Source organism: Mus musculus, chromosome 14, assembly GCF_000001635.26.
Source record: "Mus musculus strain C57BL/6J chromosome 14, GRCm38.p6 C57BL/6J".
Lineage (NCBI taxonomy): Eukaryota > Metazoa > Chordata > Mammalia > Rodentia > Muridae > Mus > Mus musculus.
The window spans coordinates 94512482-94526084 of record NC_000080.6 but is presented as its reverse complement, the minus strand read 5'-3'; positions in this window follow the sequence as shown (position 1 = coordinate 94526084).

The following is a 13603-nucleotide window of genomic DNA, read 5'->3' as shown; positions in this document are numbered from 1 at the left end:
TGGCCCTTTGAGCATGTCAAATTGTATAGTACATAACATTCAGAAAAAAAAATTGACCATTTTTATGAAGCCATTTCTTTCTCTTTGGTAGCAATATTTTTTTCCTGAATCTGTTGGATAACTTGTTGTTGTTCTTCATCTGGAACATCTAGTGTGATATAAATTCTAATGGGCATGTGTAGCATCATACCTAGTAAATCAGCCTTGCTATCTAGTCACACTTTCTACCTGGTCATCTATTCCATTTGGTCACCCTTTCCATTCTTCCCTCCTTAGATCTGGCCCTTTTAATCTGGTCACCATTTTTAGATGATGTAACACAATGCACACACAGCCTTGATGTGGATGCACGTAACATTTGTACCTTTCCTTGGAAAACTTTCTATTTCACTGACCCCTTCAAATTCCAGGGGTTGACACTATATTTTTATCTTAATTCTGAAACGTGCTCACATCATTCTCCATGCAGCTGTCTGCAGAGATCCTAATCATGAAACTAAATGTGTCTCTATCAAAGATTTTATTTGACATCATTAGGAAAGCTACCATGTCATATTTTTGTACCTTGTAAGATTATAAAAAGCATCATATGAGCAATACAAAAAGCCCCTGCCTGCTCAGGCAGTCACTGGACCTTTTTCCATCACACCTGGGTGTGAGGCAAGTGAACCCTGACACTAGACAGAAGAACTGGTAAGTCTGAGCAGGCCCAATCCCTGTGGAAACTCAGAACTGAGAACAGCAGTTGTGGGGCCAGTCCTTGCCAAATTACTTGGTCTGGAACACAAAACCATGACACCCCCTGAGAGGACCATAACAATCTGTCATATAGACTAAAAACCTGGAGTTCTCTAAATCAAAATCAGGAATGAACATCATTTTATTGGACTGTATTCTTTCTACCATTGTGAAATTACTCTTTGTCAAATTTAGACCTTCATGATCTCTGTTATTATGACAGAGATAACAGTGCTCTGCTGCTTAGACAGCATATAGAAACTGCATAGGATCAGCCTCAGTTACTTCACAGATCTCGAGAATGGGAAGACTGGCTAGGATCAAAATCAGAGTCTCAGGCAATGATGCAAGTGCAAGCTGGCAGGTGACTTGCTGTTCTGAAACTGAGCTCAGAGACAGCTTTCAGATTGTTTTCCTTTTTCTCTCTGAGTTCACCACAGTCTTTGATCGGTTACATACTTCCTTGCTATTCAATCATACATAACTAAAAGGTGTTTCCTTTATTCCTCAAGCGCATTATTTTTCCCAAATATCCCCATGTAACTATGTCTCCAGAAAACACAATGCACACACAAAGTCACAGTTCAGTGTCTGCTAAAGCAAGTTATTCATTAACTTCTAATTCTCAGAAAAACCTCCAAATCACAAGTCATTTGGGCATAAACTTATGGTTATAGCATTAGCATGAGAACAGAAAGATGCTAAACTAGTCAGGATAATGCTAACATTTTTAACTTGTCTTATATTTGCAAAAATTAAACTCACCCAAATATCTATTTCTACAATGCTTTTCAAACTCTTTCCCATATGCAATATTAATTTTTCTTGCAGCTTACCCAGGGTTCCTTCCAAAGCCCTAATTCCATCTATTGGACCTTGTACCATAATTTCCTTAGGCAGGCAAGGCCAGGGGATAACATTATCATGTCCCAATCTTTCCAGAAAGGTCAACTCACTCATCCATAGACCCACTTATTCCTTCCTCTATCTTAACTCTTATATTTTCTATGAAAATTTCTATCCTTAGTAAGCAAAGCTCAGTGATCCTTTTCCTTGAGGTCCTTGATTCTCTTAACTACTAAAACTTCAGGTTTTTCAAAAGCATTTCATATTCCAAATAGTTCCTGGTACAACTTAATCATCATGAGTTGCCTAAGATTTCTCAGCAAACCATTAAGGTAATCAGCCTCCACATATAGAACCCCTGGGGTAATTGCTTGAAAAGCCAGGGCCAGAGTCGATTTTTCCTATTAGACATCAAAGCAATTTCCTTCTCTGGTAATGCCATCAATCCATTTCCCAGAAATATTTACCAAAGTTATATTTGAGGACAAATATGGTATACAAAACAGCAAAACAGACAAGCATGCAAGAGAGAGCAATGTCAGAAGATGGTGAAGAAGAAGAAGAAGAAGAAGAAGAAGAAGAAGAAGAAGAAGAAGAAGAAGAAGAAGAAGAAGAAGAAGAAGAAGAAGAAAAAGAAGAAGGAGGAGGAGGAGGAGGAGGAGGAGGAGGAGGAGGAGGAGGAGGAGGAGGAGGAGGAGGAGAGCAATATCAACTGTGTACTAGAAAGCCAGAGATTATTATTCAGGTTGATGATGCTCCAACATCCAAACTGTGTCATGAAGCCAGGTTTATAACCATGTCACATCTGAAAAGAAACAAGTCCATCTCATACTTCTTCTTCTTTTTTTTTTTTTTTTGATAACTGGTAAAAAACTGTCCACTGCCACATTTTAAAATAAGTACCTGTGGAAGAAAAGAGTGGTGGCTTTTCCTTTTGGTTCTATGTGTCCTTAAATATTTATTAATAATATTTATATTGGTAATTAGTTATATTTTTAACTTTCCTGTGCCTTTATTTATCGAAGACTATTCTTGCTTTTTTGTTATCTAGCTTGTCTCACTATAGTGGGTTTGTCCCAGTAATCCAGTTACCCCAATCTAGGAGAGATGACCTTGTCTATCTTCTGTCAAATCTTTAATTTTCCTCATATTCCATCAGGACATTAACCTAAACATTTGGAAATGGTGGTATATAAAAATGGTGGTATTTTTTTAACAGTGGAGTAAATATTAAATAAAAATAATCGATTTCTTTTAACAAGAGGCTGTATGTGTGTGTATATGTGTTTAACTATGTGCACATGCATTCCTGCATGAAAGTGTGCAACCCTGTGTATTTATGTATGTGTTTTGTGTACACAAGCTTTTGTCTGTCTGTCTTATTATCAGTACATTCTTGCTAGTTCAGTTCTTCAACTTTGAATCAAATTTGTCTTGATAACAATATTTTAGAAGCACGGTCTTGACTTTTGTTTTATAACATTTTGAAACAAATGAAAATGACCAGAAATTCATGTGGTAATTTAGGGTTTATCTTGAGTACCCAAATAAATTAAAGGGAAATTTTGGAAAAATTATATTAAATATATCAAGGAGTATTCTATTATACTGTAATTGGAATGTAGAAGAGTGTAGTACAGGATGCCTATCAGTAACTATTACTTTTTGCTTTTAGGTATTTATGGATGTATAAAGGGGCAATTTATATGTAAAGGATTCAATTTCATAGTCATGTCTCTGAGCCATTACTGAAGTTTTATTTTTCTACTTTCTGATAAATCAACTCCCTAAATTACAGAAGCTACATACTTGTAACAGTGACATTTGTGGTCAGAGACCTAGGGCTCACTAATTGAAGAATCATCATGGTATGTAAAGTGAGAGAGAGTCATAACACTTATTTTTTTCTGTCCTTCAAGTTAGAGATGTGTTCTGTGATCTTAATTTCAAAGCAGTATTCTATGCATGGCTTTTATGAGAATTCATAAAATCCACACTATATTATAGGATACTTATCTTTTTAGAAAAGAAAATGCTTTAACTTAGTTTTCTTTTGCCTCAGGCAACGCGCTACTATTTGATTTATCTTCTGTACTTGTCTTTCTTTTAATAATATCAACTTTTTCACAGACAAGAGCAAGGCTGTGTTTGACCCCACAGGGAACTGATTTTCTCTTTAAGGAATGTGTACAAAGTACTTAATAAGTCATGTCATTCAATGATTTACTGTATAGTATATTTTCAGTGACTACAGTTAACTTTCTGGGTCTCTCGATGCCAACATTTTAATGAAAACAAGACATTTTCAACAAAATGTCAGAAAGCAAGTGATCAAAGCACTGAGGGAGCAGTTTGGCAACAGTCTGAGCTTTGAATTTCCTATTCACTTTCCAAAACATTCACTTAAAAAGCGCTTATTGAAGCTGAACTGCCTTTATCAGGCTGATCAGAGCTCCATAAAGACCATGCATGATTCAACTGCCTTTCCAAGCTTTAAAAAATATAACTTTGATATATGCCTCACAAGTGCTGCACAATAGTTTTCATGCTCACGTTTGTTAAGATTTAGGGCTGCCATTAAAGAACAGAAGGGCTCTTTGGTGGCAATCCTCAGACACACCAAATATCCCAAAGCAAAACCTTCTACAAATCAGAGATTAAGGTACTGACAAAAATTTCCACTTGATTGCAGTTTTCTCCTTTAAACCTTATATCAGGAGTGACTATCTTCTCGATCAAATCTCTCAGAGAGGTGAATAGATAGCCCCCCTCCTTTTGAAAGAAAATATCAACTGAGAGATAAAAAGTGACATTTTATGTGCCTTGTCCAAGAGTCAGTCGATTTATTTAAAAGAAAGCCTGTGGGTCTGACCTATACATGAAGTTTGTGGCATGTCTCTTGTCAAGTATTGATCACTTGAGTCTTTACTGTTTGCCTACTGCAAGGTAGCTAATAATCTCTTTTTATTTAGTTTGTGGCTTTGAATTCTTATCATGGCTTTGCTGATTTCTCAGGGACCTATTAGATCTTGCTTTTGCTGTGCAAATGGCTATGGAAATTAAGCTTGCTGAAGCACTTTCCCTGGGCAAACAGTCTTTGTTTTCCATCAGTTCACGTGTCAAGTGGTTTGAATGCAGAATCGGGTACCTCTGGAAGCAGCTGGGCGCCATCAATCTTCATGACTTTGCTGGATTCACTGTTTCACCTCTACCTGGTTCAGTGGGTGATTGTAAAGGATGGCGGAGCAATCAAGCTATTCCCTGTGACTGACATCAGGCAATTCTATCTAACACCTCCGTGCTGCCAGGTCATTGCTGGGCACTAAGAAAATTGGACACTAGGTGATGTAGCAAAATGCCCTTCACATTTTAACATATCTGCCATCTATTTTTGGTTTCGGACTTGAATTTTTGAACCTGATCCACCAACCCAAAAAGCTTAGCTTGTTGGTTGTTTTATGTTTGTTTGTTTGTTTGTTTGTCTGTTTGGGAGGTTTGGGGTGTTCTTTGTTTTTGTTGTATGAACTTTTACACATGTTATTCATTGAACGCATCTATAAGGTTACTATAATACCTTTATTTTCTGAAAGACATTATTTGCCATAAAATCAACGAGAGTGATTTTGAAAAGACATGCATTTATGGAATTAGTTATGTATATTTTTCTCAAATTTTAATGTAATTTAAAAATACACATTAATCATTTTCAAGATGTTGGTGATTTGATAAAATGACATATAGGTGTGCAATAAAATATGTAACATGCAAAACATAATACATAATATGTTAAAATGAACGCCTTATATTAAAAATATTTTTGTGTATTTGTGTTCTGATGTGTTTTAATGTATATTTGTGTATAAACACAGATGTAGAATGTTATGTTAAATAGGTGGATGTAGGCAATAGTAATATAAAATAGTTGCTCTAAAATAAATATAGTTAGTAAATAGATTCATAGTATTCAGAAACTTACAATTCAATGTGGCATGCCTATTGACTTCATTTAATAATTAAAAAAACAGTGGATTCATATTTCATTTTGGATATATATATATATATATATATCACATTTCTCTTTATCTTAAAATTATATGAGTATCACAATACTTAACTTTTAAAGCGATTGACTGAATTTAAGTTACATGTCTATATGTGCATGAATGTGAGTGTAGATGCTCAGGAAGAAAAGAAGATGTTGGATCCAAACCTAGAGGTACAGAGAGTCATGCGCCATGAGACTGGAAACCTAACTCAGGCCCTCAGCAAGAGCAGTATGTGTTACGAACTACCAAGCCATCTCTCCAAACCCTAAGGGAAATCTTAAAAGATCTCTTGTAATTAAGAACATTGGAAAATAATCCATTCTTCTTTTTATTTGTAAATCTTTTCTGCGTCTCATTTTGATTTTTTAAGCCAAAACTAGGACCATAATACAGTAGTAAGAATAGTGAGAGAAGAAACTAAATTTTCTGGAAACACCTATAAATGTCCTCTACAAGTGTCAGAAAGAATAACTGAACATTTACAAAACTTGTAAACAATACTTAGTATTCTGAATGTTATAATACCATCACTGATAAGGAAATATATGAAGAAAGTTTGGAAATACCTAAAAGCATCGTATCTTTATTCTGAATAGGTAAATAAAGTCAGAGTATATAAAATACATGTCCAGATATGGTTTTATTTATAAATTACCTAGTTAGCATACATAATCCTTGGTTTTTATTTAGTAAAAATAAAAGTTAATAATTAAAATTCATAAATCAAATTTTGTCCACAGCACCAGAAAGCAGAGGAATGTGTGAGGCACTGAGTTCTGAATATCTTGATTAAGAAACAATTATTGACTCAGGAGCATTGACCTGGAGTAGTGTTTAACAACTTGGAAACACATCATTACCCAGGGTAAACCTGCTGAGTTAAAACACAGAAAAAAAAATCAGGCCTAATCAAATGATAGTATGTCAAAATTGCCTTTCCACAAAGTGAAAGAGGTGATTAAAAAAGTCAAGAAACTGCTCTAGCTAGAGGGACTATTGAGTGTGATTAGATGATTACTCTGCAATGTAAAATCCTGACCCCACCAATTGTCACATACTCTTGAGAAAATGATAGTGAGAGAAAACCCAGTATCAGAGTGGTCCATGGGATTTTTGTCAAGAATACTACACCTGGCAATGTAAGAGCCACTGCAAGCTGAGTTTTCTCCGGTCAGTTAGGCTGACAGGACTCAGAATCAATAGCACTGCTATATTGGCACATGAGATACGTGCAATTTTTGTAAAATGTGACATAGACAATGAGTAACTACGGATGTTAATTTTACAGGTGTAAACTTGCTCCCACTGTTATAGACTATCATAACTTTAAACAAAGGAAGATAAGAAGGATGGAAGGAAAGAAGGAGAAAGACAGGAGGAAAGAAAGAAAGAAAGAAAGAAAGAAAGAAAGAAAGAAAGAAAGAAAGAAAGAAAGAAAGAAAGAAAGAAAGAAAGAAAGAAAGAAAGAAAGGCAGGCAGGCAGGCAGGCAGGCAGGCAGGCAGGAAGGAAGGAAGAAAGAAAGAAAGAAAGAAAGAAAGAAAGAAAGAAAGAAAGAAAGAAAGAAAGAAAGAAAGAAAGAAAGACAGACAGACAGACAGACAGACAGACAGACAGACAGACAGACAGGAAGGAAGGAAGGAAGGAAGGAAGGAAGAAAGAAAGAAAGAAAGAAAGAAAGAAAGAAAGAAAGAAAGAAAGAAAGAAAGAAAGAAAGAAAGAAAGAAAGAAAGAAAGAAAGAAAGAAGCAAAGAAGGAAAGAAAATGAGGAACACAGAAGGTTCCTCATTTAATTACAGTGGGTACAAAAGTGAGTGCTCATTTTTGTACCCACTGTAATTAAAAGATTAGTGGCTCCTCAGTATGGATATCAGTGTTTCTCTCCCTGTTCCTAAGACTCAACGCATATTTATACACAGACCCTTTCATGTAATCCTGTGCTGCCAATGTGGTTGTACATAAGACATGTTTATCTATGTATGAGGAAGGGGGGATATTTAAGTATGTTAATAGATCCCACTGTGCATTAATATCTGAGAATATGAAGAATGATAAAAGACCTTTTGTTAGGGTGAAGTAAGACACAAATAAATGGGACATTGTCCAAATTAGCCTATCTCTATGTATTACACTCCATAGAGATTATACCTAATGTAATCAGCAGCCAACTGTATTTCCAATTCATGAATTTACAATAATAATAAACATAATTGGCAATTGGCACAAAATCTCTGGTCTATATAAAAAAAAAACACAGTCTCTAAAATTTCTGACGGCAGTCCCCACCTACCATTATTTAAGAAATAAAACAATTGGAAATTGCTTATTACCCCTTGCTAGAGATATGCAAGATGTATTATAGTTTTGGTCACACTCATGTTTTATTCTCTACATAGACTACAGATAGTGATATTAGATTAGTACAAATAGTAATATCATCAGCTATATCTAACAGCCAGACACAGGGAAGATTCTATAGGATATTAACCCAACCTGAGGTAGAAGCTACTATATGGCCATTCACTTCTGAAATATGTTTTGTTGGTTTTTCTTTCCTTTTCAGCTGAGAGAAAAAAAAAACCTTGCTGTTTCTATATAAAATGCAATAACATAAACATCAATACCATGACTGAACTTGCTCTCTTGCTATCTGTATTTGGTACAATGAATATCACATTCCTCAGTTGTTCATCAGATAGAGATAGTCTTGTTTGCTCCATCCTGAGAGTCATATGAAAGGAGAACAACACATTATGTGTTTTTATCTCAGATTTTGTGAGACATAAAAGAAGGTGATAAAATTGAGGCCACCATGGCTACAAAATGATTCCTAGGGAAACCTGGGCTAAAGATCCATTCCATAGACAACCATCAAAACCAGACACTATTGTGGCTGCCAACAAGAGCTTGCTGACAGCAGCCTGATAGAGCTGTATCCTGAGAGGCTCTACCAGTGCCTGACAAATACACAAGTGGATGCTTACAGCCATCAATTGGATGGAGCACAGGATGCCAAATGAAGGAGCTAAAGTACACAGGGAGCTGAAGAGGTTTGCAACCCCATAGGAGGAACAACAATATGAACTAACAAGTATACCCAGAGCTCCCAGGGACTAAACTACCAACCAAAGAAAACATGTGGTGGGACTCATGGCTCTAGCTGTATATGTAGCAGAGGATGGCCTAGTCAGTCATCAATGGGAGGAGAGGCCCTTGGTCCTGTGAAGGCTCTTTGCCGAGTGTAGGGGAATGCCAGGGCCAGGAAGCAGGAGTGGGTGGGTTGGTGAGCAGGGGGAGTGGGGAAGGGATAGGGGTTTTTTGGAGGGAAAGCTAGAAAAGGGGATAACATTTGAAATGTAAATTAAGAAAATATCTAATAAAAAATAACTTATCTAAATGGGAAAAATAAAATAAAAACAGACCAACTAGTAGAAAACTTTTTGTGATGTAACTGTCCTGTGGAAAGTTAACCCTGCTGTGATTTACCTGTAAAACCAGAAGTCTTGGCAAGACCAATGACCTAAAAAGATGAATTCGTGGTAGACATGAGGTGAGTTGTCTTTCCAAAGAAATGTGTCCAACATTTTACATTCCTAATCACAAATGCACTATGCTAGAGATTCCTGTTCAGTTCCTGAAGTCACTATTCACATCTGATGAAAAGCCCCACACATTATAGTGGGAACTTAAAGCTACTGCAAGCTCCGAGGGGCAGCTGACCAGAAAAGAGCTTGGAGATTATTTTTGCTCTGTGTGAGATAGGAAGATGAGATGACTTGTAAGTAAGATATGGACATTATTTGAAATATCAGTCATGCCGGGCGTGGTGGCACAAGCCTTTAATCCCAGCACTCGGGAGGCAGAGGCAGGCAGATTTCTGAGTTCGAGGCTAGCCTGGTCTACAAAGTGAGTTTCAGGACAGCCAAGGCTACAGAGAAACCCTGTCTCAAAAACACGCACACACACACACACACACACACACACACACACACACACACACACACACACAAAGAAATATCAGTATTGGATAGAAGAATGAGGTAAGACACCGGTTTAAAGTAAACGCTTTGCTTGTTTTATAAACAACCACAACTAAGAACTGTAGACCATTGTAATGAAATTTAAGAACATTATTCAGAAATTATTATGGATAAATAGGGGTAAATGGGAAAAATGCAAGGACATAATAGTAAATGTAGCAGGTTTGCTTAGAAATTGCAACATAATAAAGATAGACACTACATCTGGGTCCTTTCGATAAAATCTTGCTAGTATATGCAATGGTGTCAGCGTTTGGATGCTGATTATGGGGTGGATCCCTGGATATGGCAGTCTCTACATGGTCCATCCTTTCATCTCAGCTCCAAACTTTGTCTTTGTAACTCCTTCCATGGGTGTTTTGTTCCCAATTCTAAGGAGGGGCATAGTGTCCACACTTCAGTCTTGATTCTTCTTGAGTTTCATGTGTTTAGCAAATTGTATCTTATATCTTGGGTACCCCGGAGCTCTTGACTCTAGCTGCATATGTATCAAAAGATGGCCTAGTTGTCCATCACTGGAAAGAGAGGCCCATTGGACACGCAAACTTTATATGCCCCAGTACAGGGGAACGCCAGGGCCAAAAAGGGGGAGTGGGTGGAGTGGGTGGGTAGGGGAGTGGGGGTGGGTGGGTATGGGAGACTTTTGGTATATGTAAATGAGCTAAATACCTAATAAAAATGGAAAAAAAAGCATGTACAGACAAAAAAATAAAGATAGACACATGAAGTTGAGGTGTGAGCAATATTAGTTTTTATTTTATGTTTTTAAAGAGCTTTTAATGGTATTTAACCATGAAATACTACATGTCAAAATTAAGACAGGATAGTTTTCACTCAATACATTTCTTTTCATAGATGCTATGTAAGTGAATAAATTTGTCTTTTGTAACCCAATAAGCAAGTTCTGCCTTCAGTGTGTGTTTACAGCAATCTGTACAAAGTGTACCTGCTTGAGAGGCAGGGGGTGCTCTCTGTTTATTTATGGGGAGTACAATCGAGTAAGGATTAGGATTTATTGAAGAACAATGATGAATAATTTGTTCTGAAACGTAACTTGCCCTCTTCTTTTTTAAGTATGCTTAGGTGAACAGAGTTGGGAGTTGGTGAAATCTGTGAAATGTCAAGAATAATGAAGAAAAATGATAGTGTTAAATATCAGCAAAGAAAATACAACTGTTCTCCTGCATGCTTTTCTTCCCCATTTTCTCCCTTACTGCTGAATGTCATTTCTGTCCTCAAACTATTTACAAGACTGCTTGCAAAAGGGCCATATAATATTTAGGCAATTGTATGTATAACCTTGATAAAATTACTGAGTGGAAATGTCCCTCAGCATTACCTTAGAAAAGAAGGTTATACAGTCATTATTTTAGTGTTCAGATACAATTCACCTTTGCATACATCCATTTGCCCATCCTGCCAACATGAGTGCAACTGCTGGACCTACATGATAGATGGAGAGAACTGACTCTTTCATGTGTTAATGGTGATTTCCATACATGTGCCAACATACACATGTGCCAACATACGCTCACATACACATGTACACCTGCACAAATACACAACACACACAAATGCACGCACAAATACACATACACACACACACAAAATAAACAAAACTAAAACCTACTTTGAATTCAATGAATTTTCTCCTAAAGCAGTAGAGTTAAAAAAAATTATCAGTCTTTTGATGATAAAATAGCAAAATAGCTAGCTTAAGTAATTATTATAAATAATAAAAAGGTTTGAAGTAAAAATTAGAAAATAAATAAATTAATTAAAATATCAAATCAAATAAAATAAAGCATTAAAGTATTCCTATTTGGGGAAGATGTGAGTATATATTTGAATTATACAAAAAGATTTCCCCAGAAATCTCCAAGGTCCAATGAACATTTTCAGCCTAAATGCAGAGATTAATTTTTATGTACAAAAGTTTTTGTTTTTCTATATACTAGTAGCTATACTGAACAGTATAAAAGCAAATTCTTAGATATCCCCTCTCTATATAAGAAACTACTACTATTAATATTTTTAATTTATGGCAGCAAACAAATTTATTATAGTGTGTCATTTCTATTTGAATTTTCATTCTACTTATCAAAGCCATTAGCAACCCATCACTTCTTTGATAATTGGCAAGTATTTCTATAATCATTACACATAGTATCTGATTGTTTTTAAAAGAAAAATATTTATAAATATTTAGTCGTAAAAGTTATTGTTTTGGTGTGAAACATATCACATTTATTACTTTGTATGTCTTGTTCTGTGGAGCAATAGAAAGCAAACATTTTCTATTTTTCCAAGAGTCCAAAACACACATATACCTTGGGAATATAACTTGAACTTAGAAATCAATAACCACCCAGGCATCAGTAATACATAATGTATAACTAAAATATGGACATTTTTTTATTGAACCAATATTCAAAAGATGTTTGAATGATCACAGCAGAAAGATTCAGGGCTGCTCTCTGCAAGAACCTGAGCATCAAACATTTTTCCACACCACATTTTGTCAGTGTAATTTCATTTTTGAGGGAACATCAGACATCAGATGCTGAAGGTCCTGATGACTCAGGCAACTTTTCAGACACTGGAATGCATCTAAAAAGCTCCACAGATCTTTTCACTGACACAATTATTTTCCTTTAAATATATTTTTCACACAACATATTTTAATATACTTTTCCCTTCTGGACTGTTCCCCGATCCTCTTGACTTCACCACTCACCTAGATCCACACCCTTTTCTTCTCTTTCTCATCAGAATACAAACTCATCTAAAAATAATAACAAATAAGTAAAATTGGAGAAGATATAGCAAACAAACCAGAACAGGGAAAAATAAATAGAAGGAAAAGTGCTCAAGAAAAGCACAAAACCACAAAGAAACACATATGCTCTCTCATGGGGAAAAATTTTGCAAAACTTGCATTGAGTCCATTTTGAATTGTAATGGTTGAGGGGGCCACAGGGATCAAGGACACCACAAGAAGACCTACAGAGTAAGGTAACCTAGGCCTGTGTGGGCTCACCAAGACTGAACCACCAGCATGGGCTGGAGCTAGGCCCCCTACACAGATGTAGCAGATGTGCAGCTTGGTCTTCATGAGTGGGGAGGGGGAGGGGAGGCAAAGATAGTGAGGTACAGAGACAGAGAAAGAGAGAGACAGAGAAGCAGAGAAAGACAGAGGAGAAAGAGAGAGCCACACAGAGACAGACAGAGAGATAGAGACAGAGATGGTAATAGAGACAGACACACACACACACACACACACATACAATGCAACAGAGAGAGTGAGAAAGAGAGAGAGAAGGAGAGAGGAGAAATGTTCTGTTCTTAAGCCAAGTCATGTCTCAATAAAGCTGGATTATGTGGATTATGGCTGGCTCTCCTCTCATCACTTAGCTGAGGAACTAGAAGTGACATTTACATTTACATGTAAATTAGGGCAGTTTGCACACCCAAATACTGTAAAATTCTAGGTTAGGGATGGAGACTTGATTTCACCTCTCCCAGACCAGACTGCCCAAGTTTGTGCATGATGCCACAGCATCTGTGAGTTCTTGTGTTCATGGATCCCATTGTGCTTAGAAGGCCTTTCATGTCCTCCACCCTCTCTGGCTCTTATAATCTCTGCTCCCTCTTCCTTTGGGGCTTCAGGAGCACTGAGAGAGGAGTTGGAAGAAGCTGACCCATTTAGTGTCCCATGCTCTCTACTCTGCATATGCATTATGTGGCTGTGGGTCTCTGTACTTGACCCCATATTTTCCTGGAAGAAGCTTTCCTTATGATGAGTAAGGAAATCCCAGATCTGTGAGTATAACGGATTGCCAAAATTGTCAGAATTTAATTTATTACTACATACACTTAGCCAAACAATAGTAGCAATAAGCGTCTCACCCATCTACTCTCAGATTCCATCCAAG